Source organism: Phascolarctos cinereus, unplaced genomic scaffold, assembly GCF_003287225.1.
Source record: "Phascolarctos cinereus isolate Bilbo 61053 unplaced genomic scaffold, phaCin_HiC Scaffold_2;HRSCAF=192, whole genome shotgun sequence".
NCBI lineage: Eukaryota > Metazoa > Chordata > Mammalia > Diprotodontia > Phascolarctidae > Phascolarctos > Phascolarctos cinereus.
This window is the reverse complement of record NW_027555625.1, coordinates 41969291-41978551: the sequence shown is the minus strand read 5'-3', so window position 1 is coordinate 41978551 and position 9261 is coordinate 41969291.

Genomic DNA, 9261 nt, shown 5'->3' with positions numbered 1-9261 from the left:
TCTAGTACTAGAGGTGTGGATAATGACAACGTCCGAGGAGGAGGAAGCCTATTGGAGAAGGAGATGTGGGCTCAGATTGAGGCTCTTTTTGGGTTTTTGGTGGTGGTGGTAGTAGTGGATCAAATAAAGCCTGACCCCCTCTATTCAGTATTTTGTCAAACTGAGTGCTTTTTATGTGTGTGGGAGCTGGGGGCTTCTCCCCGGATACCAGTCAAATTTGGATATTCCCAGGAGAATCCTCTGATGGGGGCAGGAGCTAAAGAATATAGTTTTTGAGAATCCCTCAAGATAGAATCCAGTCCACATTAATTCAGCTGTGGTTCTGGGCCATGGCTTCCACGGACATGAGGAAACTGAGCCCCAGAGTGGGGAAGTAGTTTTATATTATAGGACCGTAGACTTAAACCCAGAAGGAATTTTGGAGATAAGTGAGCCCAACTCTCATTGTTTTACAGATGAAGAAAACTGAGGCCTCGAGAGGGGAAGGGTACTCATTCAAGGATCCCCACGCAGTGAGAAGCAGAGTTAAATCTCATTCCAAATCCTATGTTCTTTTCCCTATGCTACACTCTCCTTTGGAGGATAGAGGTTTCAATTAGTTGGAGGGAATTGTGTTTGGATGGTTAGGGAAACTCTTTGAAATGATTAAGCCTGGGAGCATTTGTATGAAGGCAAATAAATATATTCTGTGGCTAACTTGGGATCATATGAATAAATAGCCGCAAAATATGCACTGAGCTCCGAGCAAGGTAGGAAAAAGCCCCCAGGAGCACAGAAGCAGAGTAGGGGAAGGAGTGGCAGAGGCCTTCTGGATTGTGTGCGACAATTAGTTTGTTCTTCATTTACTTAATTAAATTTTAAATTATCTTCTGTCTCTGGGACAAGACAACTTCTGGTAGCTCAGGAACCTATCCCTGTCACCAGCCCAAGAACATCCAAGAAGGGCACTTGGTAACTATGTTGGAAATGACCCTTTCCTTGGTTTCATCAGGAAAAAGATACAGTGGATTTTTTAAAAAAATCAAATTAATATTTGGGCAGTCTGTTTTAATTGATTGACTTGATAGGAGACAGCTAGGAGGTATAGTCAGTGGAACTGTGGACTTGTAGTCAGGGAGACCTGCATTAAAATCCCATCTCAGACACTAGCTGTATGATCCCGGGCAAGTCATTTAATTTCTCTGTGCCTCAGTTTCCTCATAAGTGAAAGGAGGCAGTTGGATTCCCTGGCCTCTAAGGTCCATTCTGGCTCTGTGTCCCTCCATAACCTGGCCTTATTCTTCTCTTCAGTCCAGTGACCCCAGCCTCCTTGCTGTTCCTCAAACACAACACTCCATCACGCAACTTGGAACATTTTCACTGGAATTCTCCCCCTTCTCCACCTCCTGGCTTCCCTGGCTTCCTTCAAGTCTCAGCTGTAGTCCCGCCTCCTGTAAGAAATCTTTCCTGTCCCCCTTAATCTTTGTTCCTTCCCTTTGTGATTACCCCACATTTATCTTGTCTACATCTTACTTGCACACAATCGTTCACATTTGTCTCCTTCCATTAGATGGAGCATCTTAAATGTAGGGACTGGGTATTTTGCCTTTGTTTTAACCCTTTGTTTGGTGTGTGGTAGGCACTTAGTAACTGCTAGTTGATTGACTGACTGACTCCCACCAATACTCCATCTACTGTAGTGAGGCTGGTCTCCTCCTGAGTCTTGGACTCTTTCCCCCATCAGCACCTTCGTTCATGCTGCTCCCCTCACATGGATTCCTGCGTTTTCCTTCTCCCCCTGTGCCCCATGTGATCCCATCCTACCCATCCTTCAAAACCCCGATCAAACTCCATCTTCTCTATGCACCCGTCTTTGATTACCAGTTCCCACCTGCCCCTCCCCTGAACTCAGACAACACTCACAATGAGTCTGTACTAGCTAATAATTACATTGCTCACTACTGTTCAATGTTTTTAGTTTTGTCTCTTTGGGGTCAAGGGGCATCATGGCTCAGATGCCCCTACAGTGCCTAGCACAGTTTAATATTTAGTTGATTTTTAATACATAGTTGTTTACCAATCATTGACTGAATTTCATTGTTCATCTCCCCCCTTCCCCTCACCTCAGGTTCTTTGCTGTTGGTGTTGAGTCATTTTCAGCTGTGTCTGACTCTTCATGACCCCATTTGGGGTTTTCTTGGCAGCGATACTGGAGTGGTTTGGATTTCCTTCTCCAGCTCACTTTACAGATGAAGAAACTGAGGCAAACAGGATGAAGTGACTTGCCCAGGATCATGTGGCACATAATTGTCTGAGGCCAGATTCGAACTCAGGAAGATGAGTCTTCCTCACTCCAGGACTGGCATTCTATCCACTGCACCACCTAGCTGCCCTGCTTCAGGTTCTTCTCTTGACCTTTTTCTACTCTCTGAATAGTCTGCCTTGGCAACATCATCTATCACCAGAGTTTCATGAGATCCAGCATGACATATAGTGGGGAAGGGGTTTTGGATTAAGGAAGATCTGGGTTTGAGTCCTGCTTCTGACACTCCCAGCTGTATCCCCAGAGGCGAGTTAAACTCTCTGGGCCTTGGTTCCTTCATCTACAAAATGGGAATAATACCTATAAGCACCCATCGCATAGAGTTGCTGCTAGGCTTACATGAGATGTTCGCAAAATTCCATAGAAATGTCAGTCGTTATTGTAGTGGAGTTCGGGGGTAAAAGCAGACCCCTCTGGTCTGTTCACCAAGAGCACGCCTCATAGATGGTTGAGCTTATGCCTTGACCTCTTCTAGCTCACTCAATGCCGAAAGACTTGTCACCGTTGGACGATGCTACAAACCCCAGTGTCCTGTGGTGTCCCACCTGTGATGTCTTAAAGAGGTCAAGGAGGAAGACTGTGTCAAAGCTGCATCAGAGAAGAGTGGTCACCAAAACAGCCTGAATAGTTCATTCTGTGGACCTCAGTGGGAGTGACCTCACCCTCTAGTTTTGGTTTTCAGACACTTCGGGAGAGATTCAGAGCCCTATAGCTGCTTTATCCGTCCCCTCAGAATTGATATGGCTTAGAAGCAAAGAGGTGGTATAGAATGTCTAATTGATTCCTCTGGTCCTATGTAGAGATAGTTTCTCATTTCTCCTTCCAAAGTGGAGTTGTACCCATTTCTGTACGGAGGCTGGGAATTATCTTACTGCTTGATCCTCTCCCAGTGAGAGGAGGATGAGCTGAGGACAATGCCAAAAGCATGTTGAAACATTCTCTTCCTTAACCAGGGGCTCAACGCTAGTGCTATCCTCGGTAGCTAGGGGTCTGGTGTCACCAGTAGAAGGGACTGGTCCCAGGGAACATATTATTAGTCATGGAGTACAATCACTTCTAGCTGCTAGAGGCATGATGGGAGCTGAATGGGATTTACTCACTCTAACCTAAAAATCAAAGCAAGCCTAAAGAGAATTCCTGTTGAGAAAGGGGAAGGAAATTGGAAACGGTCTTGATCTGTGGGGTATTCTTCTGTGCTGGTCAAGTAGACCTAACAAAGCAGCTGAGCTGTGTTGGTTACCTATAGGCATGAAGAGTATCACAAAAGAGCAGTAATACTCTTTTTGATGAAAAAGATGCCACAGCGTTGAGCAGAAGACAGTGGGAAAGAAGTAGCTTAGAAGCTACTTGGTGAAGAACTGTCCAGCAGCATCTCTTTGGGGAAGGAAGAAGGGATAGCTTCAGAGTCAGGGAGGACTAGCCACTATAGTGGGAATGGAACTGCAGCGAAACACAGCCAACATCGGTGAGACAGAGCCAGCTGCCAAGAAATGGTGCCAGAAGAAGTAGTGTAGCTAGGGCTCCACCCTAGGGTTGTGAGTTCTTTGGGAAATGTACCCTCTCTCACTGGTAGTAAGGGAATCAGCGGGAGACTGTATCTCCCTATGTGGGCAGGGGCTTTTTCCTCATTGTTTATTTTGCTATTCTGTCCTAATTAAAGGCTTTGACAGTTGATTTATGATTCCTGTTCTGGTAGAAAGTGTTCTGGATGGAGGTTCAAGCCATATTTATTTATGATTATCCCAGACACTGGACCCTGAATCTGGGGAATATTGAATTGGAATCTTGATTAAATGTTTTACTTTAAAACTTTTAATTTATTTTAAATATATATGTGGATATATATATTTTAATTTAAATTTATTAAATTTAATTATTGAATAAATTATATATATTATATAAACATATAATTAAATTTGTTAAATTTGAATGTAAATATACGTATATCTTATATGTAAAATATGTATATATAGTATATAATCTTATATATATAATTTTACTTTAACTATGTCAGTATATGTGTATACATACACATATGCATATAATCTTGACATCATCTGCTAGTCTGCTAGCTTGGTTTGCCTGGTATTCAAATAAAATTGAATACAACACTTAATTACCAATCAGAAATTGTCCACACTTAGTTCCATCAGTGCCCATTTGATGTTGGCTAAGGGCTCAGATTGAGGTACCCCTTCCAAAACATACCACATTAAATCCAGGAATCCATGGGAACTCCAGAGTGGTTTGAAAAACACAGGTGACACATTCTTCATTCACACAGTTTTTCCTATACTGATGACTGATAATAATGGTGAACATTTATATAGCACTTTAAAGTTTACAGAGCGCTTTACCTACATTCTTTCATTTGATCCTTGCAACAACCGTAGGCAGTAGGGAGGTATTATCACCCTCATTTTTACAGATGAAGAAACCAGGATTCAGAGAGGTTTAGTCACTTGCCTGGGGTCACACAGCTAGGAAGAGACAGAGGCAGGATTCACACTCAGGTCTATCTGACTCCGAGTCCAGCACTCTAACTGCTGCTCCCCATTGCTGCCCGATCAGTCTGACATAATTTGAGCTGTACAGTCAGCCTGGCTATCCACAACCATATAGTAGCTTTTCTGTTTAATTGCTTTAATTCATTGGTGTTGCATAATAATATTGGCACATTAAGATCTTGTATATATAGTGCAAAGAAATCCTTTGTCAATGTTCCCATGAGTCATGGCTGTTGAGCCCATAATAGCAAAGCGTATGTTCTAGCGGGGACTGAGTCATGGACTTTAGCCCTACTTAAAGTGACAGAAAGTTTGAAATCACAACAATTCCGAAAGACTAACCTTACTTTGATTTTTTTTCCTGCAAAAGTGCTGCTCTTACGTTTCATTATGGTGTGGAATTGATTCTGGGCTCTGGAAGGGCACAAACATCCATAAGTTCTACCATGCTAGAAAGGGAATATGGTCCCAACAACTGGTTTTGTCTATTTTCCAAAGAAAGCGAGGCCAGACACTGATCAATAGGTTCTTTGGCCATTGCAACCAACAAAACGGAAAAATGTAAGATAGTCTTCTCTCCTGGTACCCCCTTTCCCTTCCCACAGTGATGGTAGAAAAGGAGTAGAAAAGGGGAAGAAAGGATGCTAAAAATCCCATAGTTAGGCTGTCTATAAACATGAATTTGTTGGTACCCTGAGATCTTTGCCCGGTGACTAGTGAATGGGCATTCTACTGGGAATTGAAATATATCAATATTGACATTCTCATTATAAATAAAACTAGAAGCTGTAGGGGGTTGTAGCTAAATGGATGAATCACAGGTTCCCCTTGGAGTTGGCTGAGTTGATTTTGTCATGTGCCCAAAGACCCCGACAAACATTTTATAGGATGCTTGGTTATCTCATATGACATTTCTCATGATAAGTATAAGCAACAAGAGCATCATGAAAATAATTGCAACTTATGCATCAAGATCTGTTGCCAAGGATGAGAAGTTAGAACTCCCTAACTTCAGCACAGTGGTGGGCACAGGGGAGAATGGTGAAAAACATGTTAGGAAATGAGGCACATAAATCAAGAAACAAGGTGGCCGGAGGCTTAGAGCAGCTAGGTGGCACACCTAGAGCACTGGCTCTAGAGTCAGGAGGACCTGAGTTCAAATGTGATCTCAGACACGTAACAACCTCTGGCTGTGTGACTCTGGGCAGGTTGTTGGGTTAACCCCAATTGCCTCACCAAAAAAGAAAAAAGAAAAAGAAATGTAGAAGCTCCACAACATATATCATGAATACTTTCTTCAAAAAGAGTCAGGAAGTCTTGAATGTACTAAGCACTGAATAAAATCACCAAAAAATGGAATTGATTATGTCTTAGCGACAAAAAATGGCTGGTTGCCAGTTTGAGAGACCTTTCCAAACTAGGTGCCTCTGTTTGATTAGATAATTGACTTGTTAGAGCAAAGATTAAAATCTACATTGAACTGGAAGAGATCATAAAAAAGAGAAATAATGGTGAATAATCAAAACGGCTTCAGCCTAGCTTATTTAAATAAGATAGTTATGCCCCGCTAAATGGAATGTAGGTGAAGCAACAGACCTCAACAAAGACTATCACCATTTCCTATGGAAGGTTAGCTGATGTTAAAGCAATTAACATAACAAAGATGCCCAAAGAGCCAAGATACAGCGTGAGCCAAAAATGATCTGATCTACTTGCCCAGCAAACAGATATGGCAGCCAGGGGCAGCACTGCTTTAGAACTTAAATTCATTTGTAACTTTTTTTTTCTTTTTGGTGAGGCGATCAGAGTTAAGTGATTTGCCCAGGGTCAGACAGCTAGTGTTAAGTGTCTGAGGCTGGATTTGAACTCAGGTCCTTCTGACTCCAAGGCCAGAGCTCTATTCACTGTGCCATCTAGCTGCCCCCATTTGTAACATTTTACAGAAGAGCATGGTGGAAAAATGTGAGCAATGTTGTCTCATACAATAGCAAGAAACAATGGAGAGAAGAAAAAAAACTGGAAGTTTAAAGAGAGGTTGGTGCAAGACACAGCTAAATCAAAATATACCAAGAGCATTTAAAGATAAAACAAGGAGGAAAACAACCATTCAAAAAATGGGGGGAAATGTCAGGATTTCTATAACAAACTGCTTTCTCTATCAATGACAGCAGAACCACTATATTTGGACTTAAAGTCACAGTCCCTAATGGGCTACATGAGGAAATGGAGCTAAAGAAAACAAAAATGGGAAGTAGTGGGACTAAACCAAGTACAGAGGGGTGGTCTTTTGGAGACTAGGGGCAGACATGGAAAAGTTGATTCTCAAGATATCAGAAAGAGGCCTAGAGAGATTAAATGATTTGCCCAGTGTCATACAGAGCTGAGATGTGACCCCAGTTTGTCCAACTGCAAAGCCAGTGGGACATACGCCAGGAAAATTCTTGGCCAGGAAATGCATGTAGCCCCTCAAATACCTTAGTCTCCCACTTTCCAAGCTTTCCAGCTACCATGATCTGCTCCTTTACTACACCTCAGCCACCCAGGTATAGTCACACCCTTAATCTCACCATCACCCACAAATGTTCTGATTCCGTGATTCAGAACTCTGAAATTCTTTTATCTGACCACAGTTTCCTATCATTCCACCTCTTCCTAAACTTCACCATGAATCCGATTCTTTCTCCCTTCAATACTTCCAGTCTCTTCTTCACCTCAGTATTCTCACAGGCCATCACCATTGTCTGGCTTCACTTTCCTCCTTTCCTAACCTTTACCCTATAGTAAATCACTTCCATATTATACCATCATCTACTCTTGAAGCCTTTGTCCTATAATTGCTTATATCTTGCCAAATTTCCATCCATACATCTCCCCAGCTCCTACTCATGGGCTGATGAATGGGTCCACTCAGCAATGTGATGAGCGTGTCTACATCAACTTTATGTTACATAATCTCAGCTGGTCCCTCTGTGCAACAAGGCACTCTTTTTACTTCTCTCTAATTGATTTCTCTATCACACTACTCACAGAAGTTATTCTAAACCTTTGCTTCTGAAGCATCTCACACCACTCCTTCCCCTGCCTTCTGAGATGCAGAGGATTGTACCTCATACTTACTTGAGAATAGAGGCCAATCACTGGCAGCCCCCTTCTTCCATACTGTAATCCCAGATTCTCCCCTTCTTTACTCCAGACTGATGAAGAAATGACCTTTTTTTTTTTTGGTACTCCAGAGCTAATTCCCGTATGTGTACCCTTGATCAATTCTCCTTCTATCTCCTCTGGGATTGTCCCACAGCCATCTCCCCACCCCCACCCCACCCCTGACAGTTTTTAATCTCTCCCTACCTACTGGATCATTCCTTGACTGTCTATGAACATGCCCCATTCTACACCCATCTTTTAAAAACTCTGCTTGACACTGCTGTCTTTTCAAAATGTTGTCCTATATCTCTATCCATCCTTTCACAGTCAGACCCCTAGAAAAAGCTGTCTACACCTGCAGCTTCTACTTTCTCTCTGGTCACTTTTCACCTGCTTGTCGATATCTGGCCTCTGACCTCACCATTCAAATGAACAATTCTATCCAGAGTTATCAGTAAGCTCTTAATTGTTAAATCTCGCTGCCCCTTTCTTAACTTTCATCCTCCTTGACTCCTTTGAAGTGTTTGAAGCTGCTGATTCCTACTTTTCTCCTAGTTACCTTCTCTGGCTCTTCATGACACTCTGTTGGTTTTCCTATTCATCTGACTGCTTCTTCATTTTCTTTGATAGATGACTATTCATATCCCATAGGATGATAGATTTAGGGCAAGGAGGGTGCTTAGAGGGCATTGAGTCCAATCCCCTCTGAAAGAAGCTGATGAGGAAATTGAGTAAAGTGACTTGCCCAAGGTCACATAGCTAATAAGTGTCTGAGGCTAGATTTGAACTCAGGAAGATGAGTCCTCCTGACTCCAGGCCCAAGCTCTATCCCTTGCACCACCTAGATGTCCTGTATCACCTCCCCCTCAAAACCTGCCTCTGCCTAAACTTCTCTATTTCTGTTATGGGCATTATCACCCTTCCATTCACCCAGGTTTTCAACTTTGACATCATCCTTAGCTATTCACTCTGCCTCACCTTACAAAGCCAGTCAGTTGCCAAATCTCAGCAATTCTGCCTCCCTGACATCTCTCACATTCATCCCTCCCCTCCACTCACACAACCCCCATCCTTCTTCAGACCCTCATCACCTTTCATATGGAGTACAGTTATCCCTTCTACATTATGGGGACTAGGGGTGCGACGCCCCTGTGATCTGGAAAATTTGCATAAAAATTTTTGGCCCTCCCTTCGTCCCAGAGAGGTCTGGATTTTTTCTTTTTCTTGTATGGGATGTTTGCAGTACTGTGTTATAAAATTTGGATTAATATTATATAATACTATACTTATTCTATGTGTATACTTACA